This window comes from Ursus arctos, unplaced genomic scaffold, assembly GCF_023065955.2.
Source record: "Ursus arctos isolate Adak ecotype North America unplaced genomic scaffold, UrsArc2.0 scaffold_74, whole genome shotgun sequence".
Lineage (NCBI taxonomy): Eukaryota > Metazoa > Chordata > Mammalia > Carnivora > Ursidae > Ursus > Ursus arctos.
In genome coordinates, this window is record NW_026623094.1 from 50,503 (window position 1) to 70,642 (window position 20,140).

The following is a 20,140-nucleotide window of genomic DNA, read 5'->3' on the forward strand; positions in this document are numbered from 1 at the left end:
CAGTAAAGACCCTCACCAGCAGGGGGTGGGGCGGAAGGGCCCTCGGCGAGCAGCCTCAGTACATCCAGCCTGCCACTGGGTGGCACTGTGACTCCTCAGAGAGGGAACAGCGCCCACGGGGAGACGGACCACAAAAACGAGTGGGCGTACCATGCCGGCCCTAATGCGCTGGGCATTGGGGTTACAAAAAAGTACAAGAAATGGTTCCTGCCTCCCTCGAGCCCATGGTGGGACAGATAGACACATGGATAAGGAATTAATTGCTCCAACACCTTTTCCAGCTGCAGGGCTCAGGGAAGGAGGAGACGTTTGAGCCTTAAGGCAGCCTTGGCCATTCCAGGACAGGCTGGCTGTGATGGTGCTGATTCCCGGGGCATACAGCACAGAAGTGGGAAGGGCGGGGAGGGGATCACGGAGTACCAGCAAGTGATGGCAGGTAGGGAGCTGGGGCTGGGGGGCCTGCCGCAGGTGAGGAAAAATGGACGTGGGTACACAGGGCTTCAGCACCAACATGCTGGGGTGCTCTTTGTCTCCATGAAGCATTTAGCTCAGGGAGGTGGTGAGGCCCCTTGTACTCGCACGACTAGAAAATGCTGGAAGCTCCTGGCAGGAGCAGAAGACTACTGCCATCCTGTCCTCTTGCTGTGCTTTTCCGGACTCTGCCTCCAGTCCCAGCGCTGGTCCCAACTTGTTGCAGGATCCGGGGTCAGACACCGCAGCTCTCACTCTCAGGGCTCAGTGACTACATGTGCACAGATATGTTGAAAAATGAAAAAGTTTAGTCAGAAGGTACAGAGTAGGGAAAAATAAGCCAAAGAGCATCAAGGACTAGCCATGCTGTTTCCTGCTGACCTGGTCTTCTTTTTGGAGGTGGAGCCGCTGGGGAGGAGGACTCCCTTGGCTCCCTTCAGGTCCGGGCAGGGCCCAGTAGAAAACCAGATTGTATCTATTTGTCGTTGGAGAACAATTCATCTCCACAAAGTCTGTAAAATTTAATAAGCAGAACTTTGCAGCAGGGAAACAATTTAATATCTGGTAGATACAATTTCATTAAAATTTTAAAGATGGAACATAGACTCTGTTTTCAAATTTCCTATTCAGAAGTTAACTTATCATGGTGTTGAAATCCACATCAGAAGAGTCGAACTGAAATGAGCTTCCTAAAACAAAACACAAGTGGCGATGGACTGGAAAGGCTTCAAACCCTGGATGGTTGGCAGGGTATCTGCCTGACTCTGGTCCACTCACATCGATCACAAGAACGAGGCACCCCTTGTGTCCCTTATCCCCACCATAGGAATCAGGGGCCCAGCAAGGGTGCTCAGGGCTTTAGGCCAGTGCCGACAGTATCATTTCAAGCAGATACTCCCCACCTCCTTTTGTCATTTACAGATGAAGCTGGTGAGAGGTGATAAGGCACTAGGAGGCACCCAGGGTTTGTCAGGGAAGGGGCTCCTCCTCACACTCCCCTCCACCAGTGTCAAGCTCCAGAGCCAGACTTGCCCAGCCCAACTGGGGAACCCAGGTCACCTTTCAGAGAGATTATTCCACTCCACCCAGTGGAGATCCCAGAAGAGACACAAGGGGCTTTGCTTAGCAAAGTGCGTAGCACACACATCTTTTTCATTTAAATGGTGTATTACAGTTCAGTTAAATTGCAGTTTTCCAAAGATGTTTTTATATACACATTTCACTGCAAACAACATACATTTTATGCAATTATTTGAATAATGAGGGGAAGAGAGGATGCCTGAGGAGAGCTAATGGGGATTAAGGGAGATAGAGCCCTTCCAGTCCCACCCTCCCCTCTGCTTTTATCCATTGGCTCCTCATCTATTACGTTTTTTAAAGTATAAAGAATCATGCAGCAATAAACAAGTGCTCTTGGCCCAGGCTTTGGGGTACCACACTGTAGTCAGGTGGTATGTAATTACATCCCCAAATTGACAAGAAGTCAGCTCAGACTAGACTAGGTGCAGAAATGCTCCAGCTTTATGCACAGAAAACTGCCTCGGAGGAGGGGCGATTGAGTTTTCAGAAGGTATGATGTGACACCCACACAGAGATTTATTATCTGCAACTGTGTGACCCGGAAGAGGATTTGAGGGACATGGGAATTTCTCTATCCCTCATCTGTCCTGCAGAATGCTTCTAATCTCCTTGTAGGGTATCCTACACCCCTGAGTTCCTTTTATACATTTTAGATACTTAATTCAGAGCAAGTGATGTTGTATCTGGTCTTCCCATCAATCAGAGCTTACTGTTGACTTTGTCAATATCTTGGTGCTGTATTATCCTTAACACACAAAGAAGACATATAAACCAAATTTAAAAAATGAGCACCCCAATTGAAAAATGGGCAAAAGACATGAAGAATACAATTCACAAAAGGTTAAGAAATGCCCAGTGTGAGGTGAAACTGTCCCTCACCTTCTATGACTATGCGTATTATCTGATACAATCAAGAATAGTTTCAGAATGTTTCAATGTGCATACTCTTTGATCAAGCAATTCCACTTCTCCAAATGTATCCTATGGGAACATCTGCTCAGCTAAGCAGAGATGGATGTACAAGGATTTTCATTGTAGCTTTATTTAGTATAGAAAATTTATTATAGAAAAACTGGGTGGAAAAGCATAAAGGTCCATCAAGGGTAGATTGGAACTTCTCCAAGCCTTAGCCAGATGCGCGGAGCCGAGCCAGCTGACGGAGCTCCGAGTGTCCTTCTCTCTTCTGCGGAGCCCCAGCTGGGACCCTTTCCGCGACGGGTATCAGGCCCACAGCCGCCTCTTGGATCAGGCCTTCGGGCTGCCCCGGCTGCCCGAGGAGGGGGTGCAGTGGTTCAGCCACAGCAGCTGGCCGGTCGAGGCCCCTTCCTCCCCCCCCCCCCCCCCCCCCCCGCCCACTGCGGTGGCCGCACCGGACTACAGCCATGCGCTCTGCCCGCAGCTCCGCAGCGGTGTCTCCCAGATCCCGCAGACCGCCACCGCTGGCGGGTCTCCCTGGATGTCCACCGCTTCGCCCCCGAGGAGCTGAAGGTCAAGACCAAGGACTGCGTGGTGGAGATCACCCGTCAGCACAGAGAGAGGCAGGATGGGCATGGCTACATCTCCTGGTGCTTCACTAGAAAACAGGCGCTGTCCCCTGCTGTGGACCCCACCCTGGTCTCCTCCTCTCGGTTCCCTGAGGGCAGGCTCTTCCTGGAGGCACCGATGCCCAAGCCAGCCACCCAGTAGGCAGAAGTCACTACCCCTGTCACCTTCGAGCATGGGGGCCCAGAAGCTGGGAAGTCCGAGCAGTCTGGAGGCAAGTAAAGGCCTTGGCCCTGCTGTCCACCCCTCCATAAGGCTATTAAAAAGAATAAGGTAAATCCATACCTCTTGATGTATGCCAATATGTTCTCAAAATATTGTCAAATAAAAAAAGAAAGATTAAAAACTAGTATGTTCCCTAAGAGTTCCTCTATGTAAACATATAAATCTATATATACATTGAAAACCTGGAAAGTTATACAGCTCGTTAAACTTCTATGACTGGCTAGCTTTGGAATGGATTTAAATTTGCCTATTCTCCTGGCACCTGGGTGGCTCAGTCAGTTGTGTCTGCCTTCAGTTCAGGTCATGATCCTGCGGTCCTGGGATCCAGCCCTGCATCAGGCTCCCCGCTCAGTGGGGAGCCTGCTTCTCCCTCTCCCCCTCCCCCCACTTGTGCTCACTCTCTCTCTCTCAAATAAATGAAGTTTCTTTAAAAAAAAGAAAAGAAAAATAATAAATTGTCCTATTCTCTATATACCCGGATTCAAAAAAAAAACTTCTATAATATTTCTTAGTACTATGATCAGTAAAAAAAAAAAAAAAAAAAAAAAACAGGATTCCCAATTGGTGAGAAAACAAATATTCCGACACTTAGACTCCTGAATCTTTTACCATTTTATGAGTTATCTGTCTTTCTACAGGTCAGGGAGGAAGCCAGTCATATCATCTCAGTCTTATACATGGACACCTTGAACCCCCAAAAGTATAGGGAGCTTGGCCAGGATCACACAGACAGAAGTGCTTGCTCACACCTCTTCAACCAGATGCTTCGCAATGAACTTTGTTTGTTCTTTCTGGGAGCCATAGTCTCGGCCACAAGGACCTTCAGGCACAGCCACGTTGGTATCCTGTATTTTCCTGTTATAAATGCTGTCAATACCCTGCCTGTACCCTCTTAACCTTTATCATTTCATTGCACGCCGGCCAGCCTTCGGAATGCCAGCAGCTGCAGATAATTGCCTGACAGCATTTTCTGGCTGCTGGAACCCACTCTGCCTTCAAAACAGCCCAGAAGTGACAGAGAGTTGATCCCTCCAGGTAGCAGCCCTCCACTTAATCACAGGCAGCAGCTGGTATATAAATACCCCAGCGCCCTCACACCTCAGGGGGGTAACACTGAGGCAGGCGTTCGACACTGGCTTCCAAGGTTCTGGAGTGGGACTGACCTCCAGATGCCTGCAATGGTAACTTGCTCGGTAACAGACCCTGTATTGACTTCCTTCCCACTTTCCCACACCTTTACTAGCATTTCTGGGAATCCCTTCCCGAATAGAACCCCTTCACTGAAATCCTTAACCCAATTAACAGTCTTGAGAAAACTGGACAGCCACATCCAGAAGAAGGAAACTGGACCGTATCTTGAACCACACGCGAAAGTTAACTCAAAATGGGTTGAAGACTTGAATGTAAGGCATGAAACCGTGGAACTCTTAGAAGAAAAACCTAGGGGTAAGCAACTTGACCTTGGTCTTGGCGGTCATTTTTTGGAATTGACACCAAAAGCAGCAGCAACAAAAACAAAAATAAACACGTGGAACTACATCACACTGAAAAGCTGCACAGCAAAGGACGCCATGAACAAAGCAAAAGACAGGGGCGCCTGGGGGGCTCAGTCGGTTAAGCATCTGCCTTTGGCTCAGGTCATGATCTCCGAGTCCTGGGTTGGAGGCCCGCATCGGGGTCCCTGCTGCTTCTCCCTCTTCCCCTGCTTGTGTGCTTTCTCTTTCTCCATCAAATAGGTAAATAAATAAATAAATAAATAAATAAATAAATAAATAATGAAAAGACAACTTTCCAAATGGGGTAAAAACTTTCAAATCATATATATATATATATATATATATATATATATATATATATATATATATATATCCTGAGATGTATATATGATTTTGTATCTATATCCTGATATATAGATATACATAATCCCTGACAAGGGATAAATATCCAAAATATATAAAGAGCTCATACAACATCATAACAAAAAACGATCTGGTTAAAAAACGGACAGAGGAATTGAATACGTATTTTTCCAAAGAAGGCATACAGATGAGACGCTTGGGTGGCTCAGTGAGTTAAGTGTCTGTCTTCAGCTCAGGTCATGATCCCAGGGTGCTGGGATTGAGTCCAGCTTCAGGCTCCTTGCTCAGTGGGGAGCCTGCTTCTCCCTCTGCCTGCCACTTCCCCCTGCTTCTGCTCTCTCTCTCTCTCTCTTTGACAAATAAATAAAATCTTTAAAAAAAAATACAGATGGCCAACAAGTACATGAAAAGATGCCCAAAATCAGGGCACCTGGGTGACTTAGTTGGTTGAGTGTCTAACTTCAGCTCAGGTCATGATCTTGGGGTCCTGAGACCGAACCCTGTGCCAGGCTCTGGAACTCAGTAGGAAGTCTGCTTCTCCTTCTCCCTCTGCCCCACCCCTCTGCCTCACCTCTTGCTCACTCTCCCTCTCTCCCTATCGAATAAATAAATAAAATCTTTAAAAAAAAGGAAAAGATGCTCAAAATCACTTATCAATAGAGAAAGGCAAGTCACAACCATAATGACAAATCACCTTACACCTGGCTATTATCAAAAAGACCAGAAATAACAAGTGTTGGCAAGGATGTAGAGAAAAAGGAAAAAATATGCCCTGCTGGTAGGAATATAAATTTGTATGGCCACTAGGGAAAACAGTATGGAAGTTCCTCAAAAAATTAAAAATAGAACTACCATATGATCCAACAATTTCACTTCGGTATGTTTATCTGAAGGAAACAAAAACACTAACTTGAAAGACATAGGCGCTCTCATGTTCGCTGCAGCATTACTTACAATAGCCAAGCCACGGAAGCAGCCTAAGCGTCCATCAATAGACGAATGGATAAATAAAATGTGATCTAAGTAATGGAATATGATTTAGGGGGCGCCTGGGTGGCTCAGTTGGTTGGGCGTCTGCCTTCGGCTCAGGTCATGATCTCAGGGTCCTGGGGTCAGGCCCCACATGGGGCTCCCTGCTCAGCAGGAAGCTGGCTTCTCCCTCTGACTCTACCTGCCTCTCTGCCTACTTGTGCTCTCTCGCTCTGTCACATGAATAAAGAAAATAGTTAACTAACTAAATAAATAATGGAATATGATTTAGTCGTAAAAAAGAAAAAAAATCTTGCCATTTACAACATGGATGGAACTTGAAGGCATCAGACCAAGTGAAATGTCAGAGAAAGACAAATACTGAATGATTTCCCTTATATGTGGGGGCTAAACAAAGCACACTCAAACACAGATACAGAGAACAGATCAGTGGTTGCCGGACGGAGGGGTTGGGGAGGGTGGGTGAAATAGGAAGGGCATCAAGAGGTACAAACTTCCCGTTACAAAACAAGTCCTGGGGATGAAATGTCCAACGTGGCGGGTGCCTGGTGGCTCAGTCAGTTAAGCGTCTGCCTTTGGCTCAGGTCATGGTCTCAGGGTCCTGGGATCGAGCCCCACATTGGGCTCCCTACTCAGCCGGGAGCCTGTTTCTCCCTCTGCCTCTGCCTGCTGCACCCCCTGCTTGTGCACTCTCTCTCTCTCTTTCTCTCCGGCAAATAAATACATAAGTAAAATCTTTAAAAAAAAAAAAAAAGCACAGCGTGGTGGTTATAATGAATAGTAGTGTATTGTATTAGAAGCTGCTAAGAAAGTCGCTCTTAAAAGTTGTCATCACACACAGAATATTTGTAACTATGTGTGATGACAGACGTTAACTGGACTTACTGTGATCACTTCACAATACATACAAATATCGACGCACTACGTTGTACACCTGAAACTAACTATATGTCAACTGTCTCAATTATATCTCAATTTTAAAAAATAAAATAAAAAAAGAAAAGGCGGACACAGAACAGTGTAAACAACACGCTACCTGTTTTTGTAAGAAAGAAGGGGAGGGGCGCCTGGGTAGCTTCTCCCTCTCCCCGTATATACCATAGTAGTTTCAGGTGTACGATGTAATGATTCAATACTTGTACATATTGCGAAATGATCAGCACAGTAAATCCGGTAACATCCATCACCACGCATGTTACAAAACTATTTTTCTAGTGATGGGAACGTCGTCGTCGTCTTCTTCTTTTTTTTTAAAGATTTATTTAGGTATTTGAGAGAGAGGCTTCCCTGAGAAGAGGCCGCTGGCCCTGGGTTGAGCTGGATCTAAAACTTGCTGGGAACCATTGACAGCTACACACAGGCGATGGTTTTAGCCAATTAGTGACAGCAGGTAAAAACTTGAGAGCAAGGTAGGATAGAGTGAACTTTCTGCCGCATAGTTACGGTCTGAATTTGTATGATTTTTTAAAAAATATTTTATTTATTTATTTGAGAGAGAGAAAGAGTGCGAGCTTGAGAAGTGGGGAGGGGCTGAGGGAGAGGGAGAAGCAGACTCCCCACTAAGCAGGGAGCCCGACGAGACGCGGGGCTCCATCCCAGGACCCTGAGATCTTGACCTGAGCTGAAGGCAGATGCTTAACCAACTGAGCCACCCGGGCGCCCCGAATTGTATGATTTTTTAAAAATAATGATCATCAGTACATATGGCACTTCTGAGTTGAAAAGACAGAGGGGACAAAGGGCTGCAGGGGTGAAGGTATGTGTGACGGCTCGGCTCCTCTGTACATATGCAGAAAGACTTCTATTAGATCTGATTCATTTATTCATTTAACACTGAGCAGACACAGAAGTGAGTTAAAAATGTGCATCTAATTTCACTCCTCTGAAAACCCCAATAAAACCTCCATAAAGGGATTTATAACGACTTCTTTCTTTCATTTGATCTATATATCTTTTGTATCGTGGTGAAATATACATCATGCACATTTTTATCATGTTAACCATTGTGAAGTATGCAAAGTTTCAGTGGCGTTAAGTACATTCACAATGTTGCTCAGCCATCACCACTGTCCGTGCCCAGGACTTCTTCATCATTCCAGACAGAAGCCCCACGCCCATGGCACAATGCCTCCACCTCCTTCCCTCCCTCCAACACTGGCACCTCCATCCTATTTTCTGTCTCTGTAATTTTGCCTGTCCTACATACCTCACATAAGTGGAGTCATACAATATTTATGTGGGTTTTTTTTTAACCTGGCTTATTTCACTCAGAGTAATGTTTTCAAGTTTCATCCATGTTGTAGCATGTACCAAAATCTCCTTTTTCAGGCTGAACGATACTTCATTGTATAAGTGTATCACAACATGTTTATCCATTCATCTGTTGATGGGTACTTGGAGGGGGGTCTACCTTTTGCCTGTTGTGAAAGTGCTGCTATGAATTTTGGTGTAGAGATATCTGTTCGAGTTCCTGCTTTCTGTTCTTTTGGGTACATGCCCAGAAGTGGGATTGCTGGATCATATGGTAATTCTATATTTAACATTTTGAGGAACCACCATACTGTTTTCCACAGCAATTGCGTCTTTTTGTTTCCCTACCAGCCATGTACAAGGGCTCCAAGTTCTCCACATCCCCACCAACATTTTCATTTTTCAAATAATAGTCATCCAAAAGAGTCTGAAGTGGTATCTCATTGGGTATAATTACTTTTTAATGCGTAACCTCACTAAGCAAGGGGCGCATATCCAAGCCTCCCTGATCTGAGCTTTTTACTCCACATCCTGGTCCTTCTGAGGCCCTAGCACATTTGTTTTAACAAAGCAGAACGTTTCCCAAACATTCCAGGACTTAGCTTAGATACGCAGTCTTCGGTCTTGATGCAGTGTAGCTCATCTTTGGGCCCACACCCTGGAATCTTGCTTCAGGAACTTTGGGAAACTAAGCCTCAAGTAGGACCAACTCTGATGAACAAAAATGTCCATGACAACATTTTCTTATAAAAGCAAAAGCAAAAAAAAAAAATTAGAATAACATAAATGTACAATAGAGGAATGCCAAGTAAATTTCGGCACACCCTTTGATGGCAGTGGTTAAAGAATGATAATCACCAAGTCTTTGTTGAACCACAAAACCACTGAAAAACACTTAAAGGAAGCAAGTGGTCTATACTATACGATAATATGAAGTTACACAAAGGCCAGAAAACACATTCCAAAAAAAAGTACTGTGTCAAGGTGTAGAATTAGAAGTGATTTTCTTTTTAAAAAACATTACTCATGTCCTTACATTGTATTTTCAATTAAAAAAAGGGGGGGGAGGACACAGGGCGCCTGGCTGGCTCACACAATAGACTGTGTGACTCTTGATCTCAGGATCTTGAGTTCAAGCCCTACATTGGCCATAGAACCAACTTATGAGAGAGAGAAAGACAAAAGTGAACCAGACACTTCATTGAGTTTGGCTGATGAGTAATGGCCAAGTACCAGTTCTCATTTTTTTATTGAGATGTAATTGACATATAACTTGGTGTAAGTCAAGGTGTACAACACACTGATTTGATGCATTTATGTTGCAATATGACTGCCATTGTCACGTTAGCTAATATCTCTGTCATGTCGCATAATTATCATTTCCTCTATTGGTGAGAACAATTAAGATCTAAACTCGTAGCAAGTTCAATGTTCACAATGCACGATACGGTTTTGTTGTCTCTCATCACTGCACTGTGTGTTAGACCTCCAGGACACGTTGATCCACAAGTCGCCAGCACGTACCCTTAAGCCACACCTTTCCCATGCGCCATCTTCAGTCCCTGTCTTTTTGAGTTTGTTTTTTCCTTTTAGAGTCCTCACGTAGGAGATACATACAATATTTGTCTTTCTCTGATTTATTTCGTTTGGCGTACTGTCACCAAGGTCCATCTATATTGTCACAAAGGGCAGGGTTTCCTTCTTTCTCGCGTCAGAAAACTATTCCACCGTATGATATAGCACACCTTCTTTACCCACTCCTCCACTCGGGGATGCTTACTTTGTTTCTGTAGCTCGGCTATTGTGCAGTGACCGTGCGAGATACTCTTCTCCATCAGTTTTCATTTTTGTCAGGCAGCACATCTCACTATGATTACGAAATTTATCCTGAATCTTCTGCCGGCGCTTTTTGCCTGGTTATATCTTTAGGTGGGTTCCAAGAAAGGTGTGATTAAAACTGTGATGGCCAAATTCTAGGAGGCCTAGATGATCCGTGCAATTTGGATGGAGACCATTACTGAGGTTTGTTAACAGCTGGCGCGACTGGAGCATCCCGAATCCTCACATTTTTTTCCAGGCATAAAGCCACCACTAGATGCCGCTAGAGGCTGTGATGTGCCTTCCAAGCAGGCTATGTTCGCCGCTTTCCTTCCCACCGGGAAAGGATGAATATTCTTTTAAATGTTTTGTGTTAGGACACACTCATGTGCATTTTTATGCCACGTAAAGCTCCGTGAGTTGGAAGCACCACCTTTTCTACATTTTTTGAACAGAGCGTTGGAACTCAGGTCCACCGAGCGTCTTCTCTGAGCCAGGCAGTCTTCATTCATTTTCCCATTTGATCTCTGTGCCTGGTGTCTTCTGGCACCTGGTGCCCCCGCCCCCCATCAGCTTTCCACCCCTCTCCCACCAGTGCGAGCCCCCAAGGGCTGAGCTGTCGAGACAGAATTAGCCAGCTTACTGCTGCTCTGGCTTCCCCTTGGGTTTGGACAGTGGGAAGCTCCAGCAGGAGGCGGCACCCAGAAGAGAGAGCACTTGAGATGTTCTTTCCCCAGTTCCCACCGCAGAACCCCCACCGGCTGGCTTTGTCCTGCCACCCACGGTTCCGCCACCTGTTCGGTAGCCCTCCACACAGCCTCTCTGTCTCCAGGTTTTGTCCTTCAGGCCCGGGGGAGGTGACAGGCAGCCCTATTGTTCCTAGTCCCCCGTCCCCAGTCTTGGAGTACTGCACAATCCCCCAGTGGTTACTCTACACCTTATTCACACCTTTGTAAATAGTCTTTTTATTAAACTCTCCTCAAATTACCCCCATCGAGTGTGTCATCTGTTTTCTGCCAGGACCCCGACTAACACAATCCCTAAAGAGATAGGGGGTAACATATCCAAGTTCGAGAGGTAATAGGCAGCATCACTGGGCTGGGAAACAGGTCTGTCTGCATCCTTTGCCAGGTCACACTGCACCGCTCGGGAAGGTGCAGACTTGAGCAGTGCGCAAATTGGACACCCAAGAATGGGTCCGGCACTGGGCGTAGGGAACGGACTCCTCTGCTCCGTGCATTAGACCACTGCACGTCCAGGGTCCATTCCCACTTCTGTCTCTCCCAAAGTTGGCGTGTGCCCTCCTCATCATTCAGCTCTCATGGCATTTGCCTGGGAAGCCTTTGCTTGCAGAGCCCAGAGCAATCTCCTTCATGACTCCTGCAGTGGTTTTTAAAATATAACCACAAATTCTTGGAGATTCTCTCCATTGGGAGTGGCGTCTAATTCCCCTTCCCTTGAATATGCGCTCTCCCTAGTAATTTGCTTCGAATCAACATAATATAGAAGTGATGTGCTCTGACTTCTGAGGCTGGGTCATAAAAGCAGATCAGCTTCTGCCTGCCTCTCTCCTCGTGGGACATTAATTCATGAGACCCAGCTGCCATGCTAGGAGGAGATCCAGAAAACACAGGGAGGCCACATGCAGGTGAGCCTTAGTTGAGGTCCCAGCCATGAGAAAGACTCATGCCCCAGCCATGGTTTGATTACAACTACATGAGAGATGCCATTGAGAACTGCCTGGCTGAACCCAGTCAATGGGAAATGAGAGAGATAATAATAATAAGATGGTTGCTATTGCTTCAAGTCACTAAGTTTTGAGATAACATGTGACACAGCAGTAGAAAATTGATGAAGTCCCTTCTGCATAGAAGCAGTAGAGCCATCAATATTGATTCTCTTCGGGGTGTCCAATATATTCTGGGAGACTATTCTTCCTTAAATCTCTTTAAAAAATCTCCAGATTTGGGGCGCCTGTCTGGCTTAGTTGGTGGAGTATGAGACTTTTGATCCAGGCTCGTGAGTTCAAGCCCCACATTGGGTGTGGGGCCTACTTTAAAAAAATAAATAAAATAAAAATCTCCAACTTTCATAAATAAATAAATAATTCTGAATTTCCAATTTCTGTTGCATCATGAGCTTATCCCGGATTTTGTTCCTGGATACTTGAAAAGTTGATCACATCTTGGGATTAAATGTTCCTGAATTCTTGTTCAGAACGGGTTCACATTCTAGAACTTGCTCTTTTCACTTAGTCATATATTGTTGACAACTTTCCAAATGAGTAAATATAGATATCCCACGTTTTAAGCAATGGCTTCATCGTACTAGGCCATGGTTTTTATGAGATTTCCCAAGCTGAATATGTCACCAAATAACACCCACCCACGGTAGGATAGTCTGTTATTTCATTTGTTCTCTCAGTTACTCATTCAAAACCCCATGAAATGTTCACTACATGCCCAGTAGTGGTTTTGAGAATATCAAGAACTTTTTAGAATGCTAAGCCTAATTTTCTAGAGATAGTTTGCTTAAGTTAGGGGAAATGGTCATCTTCCCTGGACAGGATTGAAGATAATTGTTATAGGCGGCCTTCAAGATAGTTTCCAAAGCTCCTTCTCTCCTGCTATTTATAGTATCCTGTGTTCTGGATCCTGTGAATTGCTTCTAACAAATACTCGGAAAGTGATGGGATGATTAAGTTACAAAAGACCGTGGCCTACATCTTGCCCTATGACCTTCTATTTTTGCACACTTCAGTGAAGCTGGTTGACATGTTGGAGAGGTCTAAATGGCAATGAACTGATCAACAGCTTCTAAGGAACTGAATCCTGTCAACAACCACGTGAATGAGCATGAACATGGATCCCTCCGGAGTCAACCTTCAGATAAGACCACGGCTCGGACTGATGCCTTGATTGCCACCTAGAGAAACAGCCTGACAGAAGATGTAGATACACTGTGCCCAGACCCTGACGCCCAGACCCTGTGGGATAATAAGCATGTGTTTTTTCCGATCCTAAGCTGTAGAGTAATTCATTATGCACTAATAGATAACGAGCAGTAATTATTTAGGGATGAGAACTTGCAGGTTGGGGCATGTGGTGACAAAATGAGTGATGTAACTATTGCTTAGGGTCGCCTGGAATGAAATACCCATTGAGGCAAGGCTCTGGGGGTCCTAGTGGCTGCTGTCAGAAAACATTATAGAGGAAACAAGGAATTCAAGGACTACGGGGGAGGCCATTGCTTTGAACTCCGGACAATTTAAGGAAGGAGATCGAGAAGCACAAGGTCATACCTCTTCCCTTTCTGTTTATTTTTACTCTCCTCTTCTCATCTCTTCCCTTACGTTCCTGGCAAAAGTCAATCTAAAGGCACTAGGACAGAGCAAGGAAGGCATGTGTCCCTGGAGTGGAAGGAGCACTGGAGGCCCAGAGTGAGGTACTGGTGACTGAACTGGGTTAGGAGAGCCTTGGTGTAGGACAGTGGCCTGGCCCAGTAAGTCAGACCCTGAGCTGCCCCAGGAGGGGGTTTACATAGGACGGCGGCCTCTCGTAGGGGTCAGAGCCCGAGGAGGGTAAGAAGGACAGCGCTGCAGAGGGGTGGCTCAGTGAGAACATCACAACCTGAGCAGGGTAATGAAAGTGTGTTAGTTATGTCCTGCTGCATTAGAAATCACCCCCAGGGGTGCCTGGATGGCACAGCGGTTGAGCGTCTGCCTTTGGCTCAGGGCGTGATCCGGTGTTATGGGATCGAGCCCCACATCAGCCTCCTCCGCTATGAGCCTGCTTCTTCCTCTCCCACTCCCCCTGCTTGTGTTCCCTCTCTCGATGGCTGTCTCTCTCTTTGTCAAATAAATAAATAAAATCTTAAAAAAAAAAAAAAAAGAAATCACCCCCAAACCTCGTGGGGTAGAACAAAAAATCTTTTACTATCTCACAGTTTCCGTGAGTCGGGAATTCAGACAGGGCATAGCGGGAATGGCTTGTCTCTGCTCTGCGATGTCTCAGGCCTGGCCTGGCGGACTTGATGACTGAGGGCTGAAATTATCAAGTCTTGGCTGAGGCTGGAGGATCTGTTTCTACAGTGGCTCACTTCACGCCTGAATAGTCAGTGCTAACAAGTTGATATCTTTCTCTGTGGGCTTCACCACCCGTGACTCCCTCCAGAGGACTGTTGAGTGTCCTTATAACATGGCAACCAGCTTCCTGAGAGCCAGTGATCCCAGAGAGTGAACCAGGAAGAAGTTATCTTTTCCTAATGATCTAGCTTAGAAAGTCATATGACATCCTTTCCATCATATTTTATTCATCAGAAGTGAGTCACTAAATTCAACCCATTGTCAAGGAGAGGGGAATTAGGTGACACCTTTTGAGGGGAAGAGTATCGAAGAATTTGCAGATTGATTGATTAATTGATTTTAAAGATTTTATTTATTTATTTGACAGAGAGAGAGGCAGCAAGAGAGGGAACACAAGCAGGGGGAGTGGGAGAGGGAGAAGCAGGCTTCTAGTGGAGGAGCCTGATGCAGGGCTCGATCCTAGGGACCCAGGATCATGCCTTGAGCCGAAGGCAGACGCTTAATGCTTAACGACTGAGCCACCCAGGCGCCCCTGCAGATATATTTTTAAACCACTACAGAAGACATGGTGAGGAAGCCTGGTTGGGGGTAGGGGACGTCTTAGACCCGGAGCAGAGTGAGGAGGGCACATACATAGAGGGGAAGTGTAGCATGGGTTTTCAGCTTGAGCAGGATGAAGAAGGCATCCATGTGGGAGAGACAGACTGGCTGGGGAGTTGGAGCCCAAGTTTATTTGAGGAAGGCATCTGTGCTCGTGTGGGGGTGGGAGTAGTGCTGGAAGATGGTTTGCATACAGGGGCTTGATCACATAAGTAAATATATTAAGGATAATTAGAGCCAGGCTTCTCACTGTCAGAAGAGTGTCAGAGGAGTGAGTTACAAATATGGAAAGAGAGAAAAATAACATAAATCCTGTGATGTTGGATTGGGAACTGTAGGTATGAGTGTGAACTTGTGGCTTTCAAGATGGAAAGGTGGATAAATAGACGGACAGGCTGTGTGTGTGTGTGTGTGTGTGTGTGTGTGTGTGTGTGTGTTTCCTACTGCTGTCCAGGTGGCCTGGAAGAGCAGAACCCCAACAGCAAAGAGCACACATAGCGCCCAGGAATACCATTTTTCCTAAAAGGAACCAGGGATCCTCAGAGAAATGGCAGATTCCAGACTTATAGCAGGGAACATACACGATGAGCTCAGAGCACCTTTATAAACCAGAAAGCAAGGACTTGCTCAGGGATGTTTAGAACATAAGCCAGCATGAAGGGGCTCCCACTGACCAAATCTGGGTCAATCTGAGCCAGCCAAAATAAAAAATGACATTAAGAAAATGTATCCCATTGAAATAAAATAGGAAAACATGAGTCTATACTGGTATTAATAAATGAGTAAATTGATGAGGAATGGAGTATTTACAGAGTTTCAAAGTATCCACTAAATACTTAATAATTTCCAAGGGAAAACACGGCTTTACAGCGGAGAAGCAGGCGCCACCTCACGTAAGCAATCAAAATGGACACCACGTAATGTGACAAATCAGAATCATACCCCATCCGATCGGATGCAGACAGAGTGCACAGTGTCACTTCTGTGCTAACCTGCATCTAGTCACGAGGGAACAGCAGACAGACAGAACTGGGGACTACAGAACAAACGGACTGTGATCTTCCGAAGCATCAAGGATATGAAAGTTAAGGAAACACCGAAGAACTGTTCCAGAGTGAAGGGCATGAAAAAGACCTGAAAACTGAAAGCACGTTACCGGTGTGGAATGGATCCTAACGGGCTAAAGGACATTTGGCAAAATCTGAATGGGATCTGAGGGTTAGATAGTGGTAATGCTAATTTCCTGATTCTGATGTAGGTTGATTCTTCGTAGGAAAGACACACTTGCTGTTCTATCAGAGAAGTAAGCCCTAATATCAGAAGGCACTCCAGATATAATAGGCATTAACTCTCTCCTTAGCATAATACTGCTAAGTGTGTACCATCCGCGGGAGTATTGGAATAGTCTCTCAAATTATTGTCTTCTCTTCAGTCCTTCAACTGAGGAACCCCGGTTGAGAAGGCCTGCCCTGCACTTTATTAATTTTTTTTAAGATTGTATTTATTTGACAGAGAGAGGAGCACACAAGTAGGCAGAGTGGCAGGCAGAGGGAGAGAGAGAGATGGGCGCCCCGCCGAGCAAGAAGCCCAATGTGGGGCTTGATCCCAGGACCCTAGGATAATGACCTGAGTTGAAGGCAGACGTTCAGCTGAATGAGCCACCCAGACGCCCCCTTCACTTTAGCATTATAGGACGATCATGTCAGCAACTTACTCTCAAATGCTTCTTGGGGGGTGGGGGAGGAAGTCTGAGGTTGTTTCAAAGTTAAAAAGAAAGAAAGAGAAAGAAGGAAAATCCTATAAATTCTTAATCTTAGGCATAGCCCAGGGACTCTCTATAATTGTGCTAAAAGAACTGCTAACCTCTTATAGCCACAGGGCTGAGGGACCCCAAAATCAGACCCAAAGTTTGAGCAGTAATTTAATAAATTACACAATCAGTTGGATTCATAGCCTCACCATTTTTTTGAAGATTGATTGATTTATTTGAGAGAGAGAGAGAGAGCACATGCACATATACACACACACGAGGTGGGGGAGGGGCAGAGGGAGAGAATCTTCAAGCCGACTCCCTGCTGAGTGTGAGCCCAATGCAGAGCTTGATCTCATTCCCATGAGATCATGACCTAAGCCCAACCAAAAGTCGGTCACTGAACCAACTGACTGAGCCACCCAGGCACCCCAGCTTCACGATATCTTAGGTGAAAGTTAAGACAGTGATGAGGGAAGGACAGGCTTCTCACAAGTTCAATGTGGTTCACAGTACTCCTAACCACACTCATGGCCTCATGTGTCTGAGGAGTCAGCCCATGCCTGAGGACCCCTTAGAGACGGTGGAGCCAGTGTCCTGCAAAAGGAAGCCAATCCCACTGGTGCTGGCTCCAGACCTACTCCTGGAACTGCGGCCCTCAACCTTGGATGCCCACCAAAATCACCCAGGGAATCTTCAGACTCACTGGATCTCTGGATTGCATGCCCCAAATTTTGACTTAATTGGTCTGGGGTCCAACTTAATTTGGGTCTTAGCAGCTCCCAAGGAGATTCTAACTTGCAGCCATGACGGAGGACCACATACTGAACTAGAGGTAAAATCCAGCATGCCGAAGGTCAGATTGCAACACAAAACCCAGGAGCAGCCTCGAATGTAAAAGGAATTGCAAGAGTTAGCTAATTCACACCAGCTACACACATTATTTGGAATTCTTCTGCATGGGAGATTTGTCTCTTCCATTTATTTATTTTTTCAATAGCTTATCTCAGTATGACTCATGGGTATTTACTTTATATTTTGGGTTAGAATCCAATACTACTCAGATTGCTCCAGTTTTAGCCATTAGGAGCTCTTCCAGTTGGCTTCTGTGCCCCTCTGACACCCCCAGCATTGTGGGGGGTTGTTTTTCAGTACTTCCTTAACTTTCTGGCACCACAAGATGCTCCAGGCTTATTGTCACCAGCTAGACCCCAAGACCTGATCTCCATACTGCCCACCTGCTTGTACTCACTGGCCTGCGTCTCACATTCTTCCTTAAACTCTTCTTTCTAGCTTACCTCTTAACTCAGGCAAATGGAAAGTGAACCTGCCCCTAGAGCCACAGCAACTGCCTTGACAAGACTCCTAGCCAGCCCAGACCATCCAGACCAATTTGAGCTTAACCCTGCCTCATGCTTGTGCAGATGGACCATGGAGTGACCTGTAGAATGACTGACAACTTCCTTTACCTCATTATAATACTAAAATCTCCGCCCAAGGAGAAGCACAAGCCTCGTTTGCATAATATACAACATGTATAGAGGCAAGTTTCCTTAAGACACATGCACAACCTTATGCCTGTCTCTACACCAGATGATAAGGCTTCCCTATCTAAATATTCATCCTAACCCTAAATAAAAGGAATCCATTCACCCTTGCTCGGGGAGTCACGGCTTTGGAAGCCATTCCTTAGGACCTTCTTATTTGCTGCAAATAAAAGGGTTTTTTTGTGCAACAACTCAACCAGGTGTAGTTTCTGACACACCACGGAGCAAACTCAAGTTAGTTGGGTTACATTATCTTGCACGTTTCTTGTTCCAGTCTTAGAATCAGCCATTTCTCCAAGGGTCCCTCATTCCTTTGATTGCAGAATGGTATTTGAAACCAAGGTCTGAGAGCTAGGTGTTATTTCCATATCCTACTACACTACCAAAAAAAAAAAAGAAAGAAAAAGAAAGAAAGAAAGAAAGAAAGAAAGAAAGAAAGAAAGAGAAAGAAAAGAAAAGAAAAGAAAAAGAAAGAAAGAAAGAAAGACCGAAATAAAAAAAATCTGTTAGAGTTCCCAGGGCCACCCTCCCCAGATTGGCACACCCAACCTTGGAATCCCTTCCCTTTCCTGGCTGTCCTTTGAGAGTGAGAGTTGGAGGCTGTCCTGACCATCACTTGTTTGGTGGCCTTCCTTCAGGTGGGTACCAGCCTGGCTCTGGTGGGCATTGATAAAACAAACAAATACTAGTGTAGGAAGTGCCCAAAGAGAGGAAAGTAAAGAAAGGTTCACAGAGGAAGGAGAAACGAATGCAGTGGGAATGAGCTGGAACAACTTTGGAGCCTTGAGAGCAGCTCAGAAGTGTGGCTTGAGAGCAGAGGCCATGGCTGACATGGTCTTGGTTCCCCTACCCAGCCTGCTGCCTGGCTCACAGTAGTCCTCCATCAGCAGCTGCTCCGGGCTCTGTGGCACTGAGCTCAGAGCAGCCCGGAGCATATTTGCAGAGCCCTCAATTCGGGATGCCTGAAATAATTCTCCAGCCCTGCTGCTTGTTCTAGGCAAAAGAATCCCGCAAAGTTTCTGATGCTTAAGAATTTACTCTGTGTGCCAGGGAGCCTGGCCAGTTCATTTGGAAGATAATGAGACTCTTGATCTCAGGATGGTGGGTTTGAGCCTCACATTGGGTGTAGAGATTATCAAAAATAAATAAATAAACTTAAAAAAAAGAATTAATTCTGTGTGACTTCTGGGGGGATTTTTATACCATCCTTGGTGGCACTCAAGCAGCATTTGAGAGATCATTTTGGAGGTGAAGTCATTCAATGGGTCCTAAAGTCACCTATGCAACCTGATAACCTCTGAGTGGGCTGGACTAAAAGGATGGAGAGGGTACAGAGAAGAGCGAAGTCAAGGTCCTGGCCCAGGTGGTGTCAGTCATGGGGACTGAGACAAAGCCAACCAAGACAAAATCGGGAGCTGAGGACTCCAGGTCAGAAGGTTCAATCAGCTGCTGTGGCATTTGGGAGGTGATGACTCCTGGCTGCTGTGGAGGGTGGAGGGTGTGGGGAAAGAACTTCAAGTGGGGGCACCCCTGTAGGCAGCTGACTGCTAACAAAAACACTGAAGCTGCACAGCCCAGATACCCGCTGTGGAATAACAAGTAAGCCAGCTTGGCAGGAGGAAGGAGGATAAGCAGGTAACTGGAACCTGGGAAGGTTCTGGAACAGGATTCTTAAACCTGGGCCTGGACAAATTTCATGGCCTGGAGCCTGAAACCAGGTGCAAAATTGGGAGATCGCATGCATTTTTCGGGGCACAGAGTTAAACAGAGCATATCCTTTTCAGGAGACCCACTGCAGCTTGTGGGCAGAGTGAGATAAAGCGGAGAAGCTGCCTGGGATCGGAGCTGGCAGTTTATCAGCAGAGCCCGAAGTGGCTTGGCCCCTAACTCACAGCTGCCTCCTAAAACCCTTTCGGGAGGGGGA

At 45.9% G+C, this 20,140-nt stretch overlaps 1 pseudogene; it reads left to right on the forward strand.

Annotated features, from left to right (window-relative positions):
• Positions 1–151: 151 nt before the first annotated feature.
• Positions 152–3,315, forward strand: LOC125281564 (heat shock protein beta-1-like; annotated as a pseudogene).
• Positions 3,316–20,140: the final 16,825 nt, after the last annotated feature.